At 46.2% G+C, this 16,076-nt stretch overlaps 1 long non-coding RNA gene across 3 annotated transcripts; it reads right to left on the bottom strand.

Moving 5' to 3' along the window:
• Positions 1 to 3,875: 3,875 nt before the first annotated feature.
• On the bottom strand, positions 3,876 to 15,860 carry LOC123114349 (uncharacterized). 3 transcript variants are annotated; one of them, XR_006456515.1, is made up of 5 exons: positions 15,821 to 15,860; positions 14,707 to 15,199; positions 13,777 to 13,906; positions 12,399 to 12,703; positions 3,876 to 10,632 (listed from the first exon to the last, which is right to left on the bottom strand). It is a non-coding gene; the product is annotated as an uncharacterized lncRNA (long non-coding RNA). The 3 variants fall into 3 exon arrangements; XR_006456516.1 differs by lacking the exon at positions 15,821 to 15,860 and having other exon boundaries at positions 3,876 to 10,055; positions 10,364 to 10,632; positions 14,707 to 15,291; XR_006456514.1 differs by lacking the exon at positions 15,821 to 15,860 and having other exon boundaries at positions 12,431 to 12,703; positions 14,707 to 15,281.
• Positions 15,861 to 16,076: the final 216 nt, after the last annotated feature.

Below are 16,076 nucleotides of genomic sequence, written 5' to 3'. Positions count from 1 at the left end.
ACTTTGTAGGTGTAATAGGATAGGTTTGCAAGAATATAAAGAGCACGTAAATAAAAAGTAGGGGCTGTTTAGATAAAGAAGCAATAAAGTAAATATAGCGAGTGTGAAAAAGTGGTGGTAGGAGTTGTGAAATTTTCCCTAAGCAATTGATTACTTTACTAGACCGATAGCAAGTTTTATGTGGCAGAGGCATAAGCTAACATACTTTCTCTTCTTGGATCATATGCACTTATGATTGGAACTCTAGCAAGCATCCGCAACATCATTAAGGTAAAACCCAACCATAGCATTAAAGCATCAAGTCTCGTTTATCCCATACGCCACAACCCCCTTACTCGGGTTTTTATGCTTATGTCACTCAAGCAACCCACTATAAGCGAATCATGAACATATTGCAACACCCTACAGCGGGAATCCCTCACGCTTGCGCGACACAGAGGGCACGATAGGACAGCAACATAACAACAAGCAAATTAAACCAACCATAGCAATTCATCAATCACCGGTAGGACAACGAAAATCTACTCAGACATCATAGGATGGCAACACATCATTGGATAATAATATGAAGCATAAAGCACCATGTTCAAGTAGAGGGTACAGCGGGTTGCGGGAGAGTGGACCGCTGAATATAGATGGGGGAAGGTGATGGAGATGTTGGTGAAGATGATGGAGGTGTTGTTGAAGATCGCGGTGATGGTGATGGAGGTGTTGGCACCACCGGAAGCAAGGAGGAGAGAGCCCCCCTTCTTCTTCTTCTTCTTCTTCATTGACCTTCTCCCTAGATGGGAGAAGGGTTTCCCCTCTGGTCCTTGGCTCCCATGGTGTGGGAGGGGGCAAGAGCCCCTCTGAGATTGGATCTGTCTCTCTGTCTCTCTCTGTTTCTGCGTTCTCAGATTCTGCCCTGGCACCATTTCTTTTATATCCGGAGATCCGTAACTCCGATTGGATTGAAACCTTCGCCCAGGTATTTTTCCAAAAATTAGATTTCTTGCGGCTAAAGAAGGGCGTCAACCACCTTACGAGGGGCCCACGAGGGTCAGGGGCACGCCCAATTAAAGTGGGAGCGCGGGCCACCCTCGTGGCCACCTCCGACACTGTCTCGCGTTGATTTTACTTCCCAAAAATTATAAATATTCCAAAAATAAGCTCCGTCTATTTTTATCCCGTTTGGACTCCGTTTGATATGGGGTTTCTGCGAAACATAAAACATGCAACAAACAGGAACTGGCACTGGGCACTGGATCAATATGTTAGTCCAAAAATAGTATAAAAAGTTCCAAAAGTATATGAAAGTTGAATAATATTGGCATGGAACAATCAAAAACTATAGATAGGACGGAGACGTATCAATGCATAGCAACGAGAGGGGAGAGTGTGTCCACGTACCCTCGTAGACCGAAAGCGGAAGCATTTAATTAACGTGGTTGATGTAGTCAAACGTCTTCGCGATCCAACCGATCCAAGCACCGAACGTACGGCACCTCCGCGTTCAGCACACGTTAAACTCGGAGACGTCCCTCGTACTCTTGATATAGTTGAGGTCGAGGGAGAGTTTCGTCAGCACGACGGCGTGGTGACGGTGATGATGAAGTTACCGGCACAGGGCTTCGCCTAAGCAGTACGACGATATGACCGAGGTGTGTAACTATGGAGGGGGGGCACCGCATACGGCTAAAACAATTGTCAACTTGTGTGTTCTAGGGTGCCCCCTGCCCCCGTATATAAAGGAGCAAGGGGGAGGCCGACCGGCCCCTATAGGGCGCGCCCCAAGTAGGATTCCTACTAGGAATCCTATTCCCAGTAGGTTTCCAACTTGGGGAAGAGAGGGGGAAGGAAGGAGAGGGAGAGAGGGAAGGCAGGGGGCGCCGCCCCCTTTCCTTGTCCTATTCGGACTCAGGGGTAGGGGGCATGCGGCCGGCCCCTCTCTCTCTCCACTAGGGCCCATCGAGGCTCATTAGTTCCCCGGGGGGTTCCGGTAACCCTCCGGCACTCCGGTTTTATCTGAAACTTCTCCAGAACACTTCTGGTGTCCGAATATAGTCGTCCAATATATCAATCTTTATGTATCGACCATTTCGAGACTCTTCGTCATGTCCGTGATCAAATCCGGGACTCCAAACAATCTTCGGTACAACATATCACATAAACTCATAATACCAATCGTCATCGAACATTAAGCGTGCGGACCCTACGGGTTCGAGAACTATCTAGACATGACCGAGACACGTCTCCGGTCAATAACCAATAGCGGAACCTGGATGCTCATATTGGTTCCTACATATTCTATGAAGATCTTTATCGGTCAAACCGCATAACAACATATGTTGTTCCCTTTGTCATCGGTATGTTACTTGCCCGAGATTCGATCGTCGGTATCTCAATACCAAGTTCAATCTCGTTACCGGAAGTCTCTTTACTCGTTCCGTAATACTTCATCCCGTAACTAACTCATTAGTCACAATGCTTGCAAGGATTATAGTGATGAGTATTACCGAGAGGGCCCAGAGATACCTCTCCGAAACACGGAGTGACAAATCCTATTCTCGATCTATGCCAACCCAACAAACACCTTCGGAGACACCTATAGATCACCTTTATAATCACCCATTTATGTTGTGACGTTTGGTAGCACACAAAGTGTTCCTCCGGTATTCGGGAGTTGCATAATCTCATAGTCTGAGGAACTTGTATATAAGTGATGAAGAAAGCAGTAGCAATGAAACTAACACGATCATAATGCCAAGCTAACGGATGGGTCATGTCCATCATATCATTCTCCTAATGATGTGAGCTCGTTCATCAAATGACAACACATGTCTATGGTTAGGAAACATAACCATCTTTGATTAGCGAGCTAGTCAAGTAGAGGCATACTAGGGACTATATGTTTTGTCTATGTATTCACACATGTACTAAGTTTCCGGTTAATACAATTCTAGCATGAATAATAAACATTTATCATGAATTAAGGAAATAAATAATAACTTTATTATTGCCTCTAGGGCATATTTCCTTCAAAAGCGATCACCGGGTTGTCTCTGGAACTTGTTTGGGTGTGTTTTATTAAGTATCCGGTTCTAGTTGTCATAAGGTCAAGGTACAACTCTGGGTTGTCCTGTTACCGTGGACATGGCTATTCGAATAGATCAACTTCCCTGCAAGGGTGCACCACATTACCCAACACGCTCGATCCCTCTGGCCGGGCACACTTTCTTGGGTCATGTCCGGCCTCGGGAGATCAACATGTCGTAGCCCTACCTAGGCCTAACAGAGAGGTCAGCACGCCGGTCTAAATCCTATGTGCGCAGGGGTCTGGGCCCATCGCCCATTGCACACCTGCATGTTGCATACGCGGCCGGTGAGCAGACCTAGCAACCTCCATTACAAAGGAAGTTGCGTTATGCGTTCCAACCCGGCGCGCGCCGCTCAGTCACTGACGTCTAGGAGGCTTCGGCTGATACCATGACACCGGTTGCCCATATCTTGTCCCACGTGGCGGTTAGTGCGTATAAAGTCAATGACCCAGACTTAGATCAAATACCATGATCTCGTTAAGCGTGTTATTTTGAAGTAACTGCAGACGCCGACCAGGGCCAGGCCCACCTGTCTCCTAGGTGGTCACAACTTGCCCTGTCGCTCCGCGACAAAGTAGCACTCGGGGGCCGTCGGGAACCCAGGTCCACCACTACCTGGATGGAACCACCTGTCCTTTTAACCCCCATATCCAAATCACTTGCGGGTACTCTATGGGCCGAGCCGACTTTAGTCACCATTTGTAGTGTATGTATGTATAATATATACCCGTGATCACCTCCCGAGTGATCACGGCCCGATAGTATAGCATGGCAGACGGACATTAATGTAGGGCCACTGATGATAAACTAGCGTCCTATCCTAAGCATTTAGGATTGCAGGCAAGGTATCAAGAGTTGTAGCAACAATGACAGGCTATGCAGCATAATAGGATTAACAGAAAGCAGTAACATGCTACACTACTCTAATGCAAGCAGTAGAGAGAAGGAGTAGGTGATATCGGGTGATCAAGGGGGGGCTTGCCTGGTTGCTCTGCAGACAGAAACGGACCCTTGAAGGTGAAGTAGTCGATCACTGGTTCAACCGCGGTCTCGGGGACTACCGGAAAGAAGTAACGGAGGGGGAACACCATAAATAACAGAGGAATCAAAGCAACACAAAGCATAACATGGCAATACGCGGTGCTAGGGGTGACCTAACGCAGTACTAGGCATTACTAGCTAAGGGGGGAAACATCCGGGAAAGTATTCCCGGTGTTTGATGTTTTCGGACAGATGAACCGAAGGTGGATTATTGCACGTTCGCTATGCTAGGGACGTGTGGTGAACGAACGGACTATGTATTCGAATTCGTCTCGTCGTTCTGAGCAACTTTCATGTATTCGAATTTTGTGTTTGAATTTTGATGAAAAAAATTGTTCATGATTTAAATTAATGTTCCCATATTTGGGTAAATGTTGCGAAATGAATAATAAAAATGATAAGGAAAATGAAAAAAAACATAAAATTAAAAAACGAAAATGAAAATTATAAAATGAGACTAATCCAGAGGGTGAGCATTTAGTCCACAATCTGGACCTACCGACCACCAGGGGGTGAGCGTTTGGTCCACAAACATCGACCTAGTGACCACCAGGGGGTGAGTGTTTGGTCCACAAACGTGACCTAGGCGATAAATAAGAACTGCTCATACGACCTAGCGGGAAAGTATCCAGTGCTCCCAACCTTGGGGTACTCATAGTGCTCCAATGTCAAAAAGCATTTTTAAATGTTTTAAAAAATTCCAAAAAAAAAGAGAACATTCACAAGGAATGTCACTACATCCCCTAAAAATTTTAGGTCCAAAATCAAAATGTACATTGAGAAACAAAAAAGAGAAATACAGATCTGAATAGTGTCAATGTTGCTTTTGTCTCTTCTTTACACTATTCATGCTAGATTTCACATTTTTGTTTGTCAATTTGTGATTCGAGTTTGGACCTGAAATTTTTAGGGCTTGTAGTCACATTCATTGTGAACATTCACAATTTTTTTCGGAATTTTTTGAAACATTAAAAAAATGTTTATTGACATTGGAGTACCGGGTGCACCCCAAGGCTGGGAGCACCGTATACTTTCCCACGACCTAGCCATGATGGTCTTCCCTCAAAAAATCCACATAGAATTAGAAACTTTGTTTGGAAAAAATGGAGCTGTAAATGCACGGTATTTTCGGGTAACCACTGTAAGCGCACATGCCCTCCCCCTAAAAATTGACGATTCAGTCACCAACCCTGGGTCAACCATCTACTATTCGCGGATGATAGCCTCATCTTCATGAAGGCCGACGCTGGTAGTGCGGCTAGACTGAACAGTATAGTGCGCATCTACGGAGCGGCTTCGGGACAGTGTTAACAGAGAAAAAAGTGCAATATTCTTTAGCCCGAACACATCACGTGGATGAAGGCAAGCTATCAAGAACATACTGGATGTTCATGTCGAGGCATTTAGTGAGAGGTACCTGGGTCTCCCAACCGTGGTGGGTAAAATCACTAGCGACACTTTTGATCACATAGGGGAAAGATCTAGACGTAAAATGCAGGGCTGGTCAGAGAGACTTTTTGCATGCACAAGACAGGAAACTCTGTTGAAATCCATCATTCAGGCAATTCCAACCTTCAGCATGAGTGTCTTTCTACTAACCAAAAAGGTATGCAAGACCTTGACTTCTTCTTTGGCCAAGTACTGGTGGAGTAGTTCGATTGACAAGCTGTCTATGCATTGGATATCTTGGAAAGGACTAGCAACACCTAAATGTAAAGGTGGCATGTGATTTTGGGATCTCCACCTTTTTAATGTGGCACTGTTGGGTAAGCAAGGATGGCGCCTAATTACCAATCCAAACACCCTATGTGCAAGAGTGCTCAAGGGCAGGTATTTTCCTGACATAGACTTCATGCAAGCTTCAGTTCTTGGCTCCTCCTCGGCTACTTGGAGGGACATTATTGCGGGCAGGGAGGCCTTGCTCACTGGGCTCATCAAACGAGTGGGGGATGGCTCTACGATCTCGATCTGGGATGACAAATGGATACCATCAACACACACTTTGGCTCCTCTGTTTCATCCACCGGCAGCAAACGTAACCCTGATGAGTGATCTTATTGACGCAGATAATTGGACATGGTAGAGGGAGCTCATTCTTGACACTTTTATCACTTCGGATGCGGAACCAATTTTGAACATCCCGCTGCGTTCGGAGGTGGAGACAATTTTTTTAGCATGGGCACACAAGGTTTCAAGAAACTACACCGTCAAGTCGGCGTATCGAGCTCTAGTGACTCGTAACGAGCTTCAAGCTCTAGAGGAAGGGTGGGCTACCGGACCCTCAGTAGATAATCAACGGATGTGGAATGACCTGTGGAAACTGAATGTACTGCCCAAGGTGGGAGTTTTCTTCTGGCAAGTGTTGCGAGGCATACTACCAGATGAATGTACTCTGATGCACCGGCGTATTAGGAAGCAAAATCTTTGTAAGATTGCATGGCCGAACAGGAGGACCTTGAGCATGCTCTTTTGAAATGCTCTCATGCTAAGCAATTTTGGGAGGAGGCGTAGCAGTTGTTCGACTTCAGGCTGTCGCGGGTGCTTCCTTTAACATGGGCCAAGGATATCGTTTGCGATGAACGATTTACCTCCAGAGATCGAGTAGTGATAGTCTCGGTCATGTGGTCGATTTGGCACTCGCGGAATAGGCTATCTCATGGCAAAGATTAGCTGGAGCCGGCGAGCTCGGTCCGTCGCACCAGGGAGGCGCTAGCTCTCCTGGAGGTGCCACGGCAAATTGCACTAGTCATGCCTGGACATGGGCGGCGCCCTCCTGATCCAGGGTTTATCACAATCAACACGAATGCAGCAATAAAAAGAGAAGATGGTAAAGGAGGAGTGCGGGTGTCTCCTGTTCTTCCAACTTCTTTGTGGGGGCGTGGAGCAAGCAATACCCCGGAGTCACGGATCCCTTCATTGCAGAGGCTATGGCAGTGCGCGACGGTGTTATCATCGCAAGCTTGAGGGGTTTTTCAAACGTCATTGTGGAGAAGGACTGCTCAAAGGTCGCCAACCTCTGGACCACTCGCCACAACTCTCGTTCAGTCATGGTCCCTATCTTGTTAGAAATTGGAGAGCTCTCTAGTAGTTTCAATTTTTTTGATATTCATCATATAGTAAGATAGGCTAATGGTCCTGCTCACATTTGTGCTAAGTATGCTTGCACAATTGACTTGACCAAAAGCTGGATCGATAGTACTCCCAGCTTCCCGATCAGCAGCCTGTTGGCGGACTGTTCAGCAAACGCCTTTAAGCAATAAAGCTCTCACTATTTCCCCCGCAAAAAATAGTAACCAACCCTGGTTGAGAACATTGTTTGTTTCCAGGGACTTATTGGTTTAGGGACTTAAAAAAGTCCCTATAAGTCCCATCTAAACCAAACAGGAGGGACTTATAGGGACTTAAAGTGGGCATTTGAGACTTATAAAATAAGACTCTCAAGGAGGGACTTATAGTTGTAATATGGTCTTATAGAAACTTATAAGTCTCAGGAACCAAACAGGTAGGGACTTTTTAGGGACTTGGAACTTATAAGTTGGGACTCAAAAAAGTCCTAGGACTTATGAACCAAACAGGCCTAAACTCCGAAACGCACGAGTTAGTAACAAGGATATCGTGTAAAAAAACAAGGATATCCTAGCTAGGTCAAATCAATCAAAACAGATCCTAGGCCAAATCAGGAATGTCTGAAGCCAGTTGTGAATTCTTTGATGCCCTTTCTTTTGCTGCAAGTAATATAGCAGACACGGTAGATTTTGGTAGTTACACCAGACAAGTTAGATAAGCAGAAATATATTTTATTCCTAACTTCCACTTGCTAAAATTTAGGAGGCCAATCAAAGTGGTCACAATTTGATGATCTGGGACTGGATTCACACATCGACACAAACAACTAATCAATCAACGACGCAATGTGGCGATCCTTCCTCGCCCGATCTCAGCCCCTACTTTCCCATATCCGGCGCGGCCCTTCTGGACGCAGCGCCGCCGCCGGCGACACTCTGGTCACACATCCACGTGCATACGCCTCCAGCGCCGGTGAGGCCGACGCTGCGAACTCATTGCGTACGTCGACGAAGAGGCGGCATCTGTACGTGGTGCTGGACGAGATGAAGACGGGGCACAGTATCTACAGACTCGACGTGGACGACCTGGACGGCGGCGACGAGGACGCGGTCACCGGCATGGACAGCCCACGGCGGGAGTGTGTGCCGCAGCAGACGCCGCCGCCGTGTCAGCTGCCCGAGCCGGTCCTCCGGCTGGGCTATACATTGGTCGGTTCATGGGCACACTTCTCAGCCGTCGGCGGCAAGATCATCGTCACAGGGAGCACACGACGTGGTGATTATCATGAGGAAATCACCTTGGTCTACGACACCAAGACGGCGAGGCTGGACATGGAGCAGCCTCCGCCTGCCAGTTTCACGCACCGGAGCTGCCACGTCGCTGCCGTCGGGAACAAGTTGTACAGGTTCGGCGGCGGCAGCGTCTGTCCGCCGCACTATCTCAGCGAGCAGCAGGTGGTTGAGTTGCACGGCGGATACGAGAGCCACAACGACGACAGGACCATGCTACGCATGAGAGGACAGATCATGGAGTGGACCTGGAAGGATGCGCCATCGCTCCCGGCCGGCGGCGGCGGCCACGTCCAGTCATGCGCGGTGCATCCGGACGGACGCACCTTATTCGTCTCGCGCGGCCCCGCCACCTTCTCCCTGGACACCGAGCAGCAATGGGCCGGCGAGTGGGCACGCCGAGGCGACTGGGCCATGCCGTTCCATGGTCGTGCTTACTACGATGGTCACCTAGACGCGTGGGTTGGGATCGGATACCGAAACGACACCCAAGACTTGAACTACCTCTGCTCCTGCGAGGTCCCAAACCTCGCCGGCGATCAACCACCCGAGCCATTGCCGACGCCCGAGTGGAGGGTTTGCAAGGAGGAGCTCACGTTCCTCAAGGGCGCATCAAGCTGTGCGCTCCTCCACACTGGGCGTGGCCGGTTTTGCCTCGTCGAGGCAAGACCGGTGGTGCCGCTCGCGGAAGCAGGGGCCAAGGATAGTCAGTGCAACCGGTGCACCATGTACAATGGCAATGACCACCTGCTCCATGTCACCATGTTTTGTGCTAAGCATGGTAGGGACGGCGAGCTCGTGATGGCACCATGCCGACCCGGCCGCTCCTACCTTGTGCCCCGTTATGCTGAGGATGCTGACGGCGAAGATGATCCAGTTGAGAATCCGCCTGCTGCATTCTGGATATGACGCATTACGTCTTCCTAATGTTGCCCATTTAAATAATTTTTTTCTAGAGTCTCTGTTAATGTGTCAACTTAATTATTATAGTCAATGATCTTGAATTTTGAACTTTTATTCACAAATAAATAAAATAGTTGTTCATCTTAAATATTATATCTATGCAACATGCATGCATAGTTTGGTTTAGAAAACATATTCCGGCTGTGGTATCGAAATCAAAATTATTGCTCTCCAAATAGTTGTGTGCAAAGTAATCAATTGATGAGGGCTCAAATTTTTTATTTTTTTATCAGATTTTAGTTACGGGCCAAAATTATTGAAATTATGTGGTTTTTTATTCGTGAAGTTGGCTGTATTTTATGCATGTATTTGACCAGAATCGCACCGGAAAATCCCACCTCTGCTCTTGCGACATCCCGAACCACACCGATGACGATGGCAAACAACCACCCAAGCAAGTGACAAAACTGTAGTCGAGGATGTGCAAGGACGAGCTCACATTCCTCAAGGGCGCCTCAAGCCATGCGCTCATCCCTCCTTCCCTCCTCCCTGCCTTGTCGCCGCCAGAGGGCGCGGCCGGACGAAGCCCCGCTTGCGGAGGCCGCGTCGGGGAGTCCTCGTCTCCTCGCACGGGGGGTTTCGACGTGGGCCAAGGCAACCTTTCCTGGATGCGGCACTTCTATAAAGCATGCCAATAACAATTGACAAAAATCCCATAAAAATAGCTAAGAGAAAACACAACTGAGGTCAAACAAAAAATTAGCCTAACGACTTAACATATGTCAGATTAATGATGAATGAATTGCTATGCCCTGATGCTAAACAAAACAGGTGTCTCACATAACAGATTCATAGGAGAACTCGACTTAACATATGTCAGATTAATTAATGAATATCATGCGCGTGTACTATAACAGAGGGTCTCACAGTTTGGAACCGTAATCGTGGGAGAAGGGAAGGCAGAGAGCGAGCCTCACATATACATACCGACGGTGATGTCGCATCCGCCGAAGAAATCGCCGCCGATGTGGAGCTGCGGGAAGGTGGGCCAGCTGGAGTACTCCTTGCGCCCCTATCGGAGCGCCTAGTTGGCAAGTACATTGAGCGTCTCGAAGGGCACGTCGAGCAACCACAGCCGCACTGCAGGAAGCCGATCAGACACGTTGAGCGCTGCTTTGGCCAGATGTCAAAGCAGACCACCTGGAAACTATGGCCGCGTTAATCAAGAAAGCAGAGCACATCTTTCTGTGAGACACCTGCAGAGGAGGACACTGTGATTCAGAATATAAGGTTTGTGTAATCAGAGGTCAACTGCTGATGACAGCTCAGAATGTAATCTTCAAATTTATTAACAGGGTGTCACCATTTTAACTTTAGGAACATAGTTACTCTTGTGTACGAGTATAATATAGCACAGTCAGAATAAACCACAACGACACTACAGTACATCCATATGCCACAGAGTGAGAGCATCGCAGTAGCACGCAGTGGCTTGATGTTTTTCTTGATGAAATATCAGCAGTACAACAAAATATAAGGGGCACGCATGTCCGGTAGATAGACAGAGGCGTGCAGTTCAAAAACTTGGTAAGTAGCATGTGGTGCTTAGTGACAAAAAGTATCCCCTGCAGTTAGGCTTGGATACAATTACAGTGACTTGTCAGAAAAAGACTTAACTTCCAAATATAGCATTCCTGAATTTTTGGTACTATAGTAGGATTGGCTTATAACACTAGTAGAAAACGGCTCATTTGTCCCGGTTCCAGAGGCCCATTAGCCCCGGTTCTGGAACCGGGGACTAAAGGGTCGGGACTAAAGCCCAAAACCTTTAGTCCCGGTTCACTTCCAAATATAGCATTCCTGAATTTTTGGTACTATAATATAGTATGATTGGCTTATAATACATACCATAACCTATCCTGTAGGTGTAAGGTGCTGCAGCACACTTGGGTTCATGAACCAAACAGCAGGCAAGTGGTTTGTGTTACTAATGAGTAGTACATCTGAAAAGGAAATTTGCAATGGTTGTCATCAGATTTCAAACCATCCTGGAAACCTATGGATGATACAAGTTTTTTTTTTTTTGAATAATTGGATGATACAAGTTGACAACACATTTTTTAGTTTACAGCAAAGTTGGTCCAGGACTTCAGATAGCACGAGCATCATGATCATCTAATACGTTGTTGGCGCTGAGCCATAACATCTTAATCTTCTGTCGCTAAAGCTGACCAGAACCTCTAAATCAGAAAGTGCTGCATGACTGAATAACCATATGAGTTCCCCACGCTCCCACATTCATCGACAGACTTACCACTCGCAAGTCCTAACAGTTTTGGCTGAGTTCTTGGGCATGGATTATTCAATAAACCCTACATCAAGTGCAAAACCCCAACACATAGATTATGGGTCGAGTCGTTTATTGGACAAATAAACTGTGGAGCAACGGACTTAACTCTCTGTTGACTTTTAACTTGATAAAACATTCCATCTCGACCCTGTTCCATCATGTTCAGAATTCTTCTCCACCTTACTAATAGCCCGATCATAGTTTCTCAAACAATATTGCCAGTTTTTTTCAAAAAAGAAAAAAAAACTTCATTGCCAATGAAAAGCAGAAAGTGCAGAGTGCCTGACTCTACTGCACTCCACTCCTAGTTTATCTCTCGAGTTTCAAGATCTAACTAATTTACTGGATCAGTTTAAAAAAAAAGTAATTTACTGGATGCAGCTATGACGCATTGACAGAGCCACATACCCTTTGAGACACAACCAACACTGGTGTATCTTGCCTGAAACAGCTACATGTTTCCATTTGCCAAATCTACTATCATTGCCCTCAGAAATTCAGAACATGCCAGAGTAATGAATATATTCCCATGCTCTGATGCTAGACAAAACAGATTTCTCACAAACAGAACAATTCATACTCCAAAACCATGCAGTGTACAGTGTACTGTAACAGAGAGTCAAAAAATTGAACCATAATCCTGGGAGAAGGAAAGCCAGAGAGCATACATACCGACCGTGATGTCTCCCCGCAGAAGAACTCACCATCAATGTAATACTCCAGGAAGGTGGGCCAGCTAGAGTACTCCTTGAGCCACTGCCGGAGCGCCTCATTGGCGAGCACGTCGAGCAAGCGCAGGATCTGCACCACCTCGTGGGAGAGGCCATACTGCGGGAAGCCCAACCTGACGCGCTGAGCGCTGCTTCAGAAAGACGTCGATGCTGACCACGTGGAAACTGTGGCCGCGCTGAGCAAAAATGCAGAGCGAGCCTTTAAAAAAACAGAGCATGTCTTGCTCTGCATATTCTGTGAGACATCTGCAGAAGAGGACATTAACGGTTCAAAATATAAGGTTTGTGTAATTAGAGGACAATTTCTAATGAAAATTCAGAACGTAATCAACAGATTTAACAACAGGGTGCCACCATTTTAATTTTAACAACAGGTTGTCTGAACATAGCTACCCTTCTATATTACAACACATTCAGAATAAATCAGACAAAGTCACTAAAACTACCAAAAGCATCCTTGACATCCTGATGCCGCAGTCTGAGAACATGTTTTACTTTATCATGCAGGTGGCTTCATAAATGTTTTTCATGAAAGATCAGCATTACAACAAAATATAAAGGACACGCATGTCCAGTAGATAGATAGACGTGTACAGTTCAAAAAACTTGGAATGTAACACATGGTGCTTGGTTAGTCACAAAAAGTGAGCTCTGCAATTAGGCTTGGGCACGATTTAGTGACTTCCTCAGGCAAACACAGCTATTCCTGCTTTGGAGCAGCCCAAAACTCATTTTGGAATTTCACAAAAAGTATTTTCGGACGGAGGGAGTACAACACATTCAGAATAAATCAGACAACGTCAGTACAATTACAAAAAAGATCCTTGACATCCTTATGCCACAGAGGGAACATGTTTTACTTTATCATGCAGTGGCTTGATATTTTTCTTCCCGAAATATCAGCAGTACAACAAAATGTAAAGGGCTCGCATGTCCAGTTGCTAGATAGAGGCGTACAGTTCAAAAAGACAAAATCTAATGTAACATGTGGTGCTTAGTGATAAAATGTGACCCTGCGATTAGGCTTGGGTACGATTTAGTGATTCCTCAGGCAAAGAAAACTATTCCTGCTTTTGAGTAGCCCAAAACTCATTTTGCAGTTTCAAGAGACGATAAAATGGCCAGCAAGATCTAGTGTAACTAGAAGATGAAACATTTGTAACTACACTATTTTCTTGTAATAAAAGCACATAACGAATCTGATAAGTAGTTATTTATTTCCCTAGCATATTTTAATTAACTAAGATTGATGAGGCAAGGATATCACAGAATTGCGAAAAAACCGGCTACATCATATATGAAGACTGAGCAGTGCATACCTTGAGCAATACATCAACACTGTCTACAGCTCCAGAGATAGCAAATTAAGGTTGAGTAGCAAAGACTTCATAACCAATGGCTTCATTTCCTTGAAGTATGCTACAAGACTAACTTCCAAGAATAGCATTCCTGAATCGGTAAACAGTGAAAGCACATCAATTTCATGAAAATGCTCCATCAATAAATCCATTCAAGCAGTAAATTAACTGTTATACAGGAGTAAGAGAAACAGACAATATACTACAACAAAATTCACATGGGTCAAAGTTCACATGCATAAGAGCAGGGGTTATGGCATAGGTCATAGTTCACATGCATAAGAGCAGGGGTTGCTCGTTCAGTCATTGATCAGTAGCGTTACTCAACACATATATACATGCGATCTGAATCTAATTACCAGGCCAATTAATGTGTACTCAAACAATCTGAATTCAGTACCAGGGCAAATACTGCATACTCAAAAAAAATATGGATCCAATAACAGGCCAATTAATGTGTACTCAAACAATCTGAATCCAAGCAGAAGCAGACATCGAATTCACATTGACGAACCCTGTCCTCGTATGCAAGGAAGAAGAGTGGATATAAGGGACACATGGACAAACAACATGGCAAGGACTTATTTGCTTGCAGATCGAGGACAGGACCATGACATACAGACTCGCATTCCCTAACGCAACATATCTTTCAGAGTATCAAGGAGCAGAACCTATCTATCTACTGCACATGTACCCAGAAATAACTAAGCAGATAACCACTGACACAACGAGTTTTGACAGAATACAAATGAACCGTCCATTGTCCCAGACCAATCTGACTAACCCTGCAGTAGGTAAGATCAGAGCTTAAAGGGGATGCCAACCAATCTGGCTAACCCTGCAGACTGCAGTACAGTAGGTAAGATCAGAGCTTAAAGGGGATGAACCCACCCACGGAGATGACGACGAGGAGCAGCACGTAAGCGCAAGGCAGGAGGCCCCTGGCAAAGCCGAGGAGGCGGCGCCCGTCGCTGCAGCGCGGCAGGCAGAAGGCGGTGGCCAGCTCCAGCGGCACAGCGATGAAGAGGACAAAGGCAAGGATGGTATAATATGCTGCCTTGTAGTGCGCGAAGACAGGTCCGGCGGCCGGAAGGTGGAGCACGGTGGTCAGGGCCAGTACAAGGGTGAGTGAGCCCAGCCCCCACAGCGTGCGCCCCAGCTGCGCTGCGACCGGTGGCGAAGCATATGGTACCATGGAGTGTAGTATGTTGATTATGGTGGATTGATCGATCTCCATGGTGGATTGACCGATCTCCATGGTGGATTGACCGATCTCCAGGTCGGGCATGGCGTTGACCTCGACGCCGTTGCCGTCGGATTGGGGCAAGGCAGTCCCCATGGATTGGATCGATGTTGCTGAGTCGTCGTGTGTGGGAAGGGAGATCTGAGGCAGGAAGAGAGTACTCCATGGTCAGCAGCAGCAGCAGCCAAGACAAGCTTATCAGAACACACATCTGATGAGTGCAATCCAAATAGATACACAAACAATGTAACTAGAACTAGTCAAACTCTCTTGGGCTAATTAAGTTGTTCTCTAATCTCTAAATTCACTTCTGAAATACTCCCTCCATTCCCTTATACAAGGCCACTATGAAAAATACATTTTGCATCTATACAAGGCCACTAACAGTAATCGAGACAAAATTTATTGATGTTTCCTCGTACTAGCAATTTGTTTAATGCTTGCATGCATGTAATCATAATAACATTGTGCTACTTTTTTCTTATTTCTTCCTTGCATGTAAGCGGGCGTATTAATAATCCGGGTTAACGAGAAGAAAAATTGGATTACAAAGCAATCATTAAGTTTTACCTTGGTACATGTAATTTGAGTCTGTGGCCTTGTATAAGGGAATGAAGGGAGTAAGAAAGATCGATTCTACTACTACGTTTTTACAGATCTAAGAGGTGTATGCAACGGATCGAAGGAAATGATCAGTCCAACATGCTGTAACAAATCTAAGGTTAACAATAAAATATTAGGGGAAGAGGAAGGATGGCTTACCAATACCACCCTGGAGGTCGTCGGAGGTAGTGGGGGACACTTGAGAGATGATATGAATTTAGCGGCCGCAAAGCGTTAGTATATATACTTAGTGGGTGCACCTGGAAGTTCGTTGTCTTCCGTACGCGCTTTCTAGTGATAATTGGAGTGTTGGACATTGGACGTAATGACGGCTGGGCCACCCTTATGCGTGGGGCCAGCGTTTCAGCGGGTGCGCGGGCTGCAGCGTATGTACCGCGCGTGCGAGATGGGCGGT

This window comes from Triticum aestivum, chromosome 5B (assembly GCF_018294505.1).
Source record: "Triticum aestivum cultivar Chinese Spring chromosome 5B, IWGSC CS RefSeq v2.1, whole genome shotgun sequence".
Classification (NCBI taxonomy): Eukaryota; Viridiplantae; Streptophyta; class Magnoliopsida; order Poales; family Poaceae; genus Triticum; species Triticum aestivum.
This window is presented reverse-complemented; position numbering and strand designations above follow the sequence as displayed.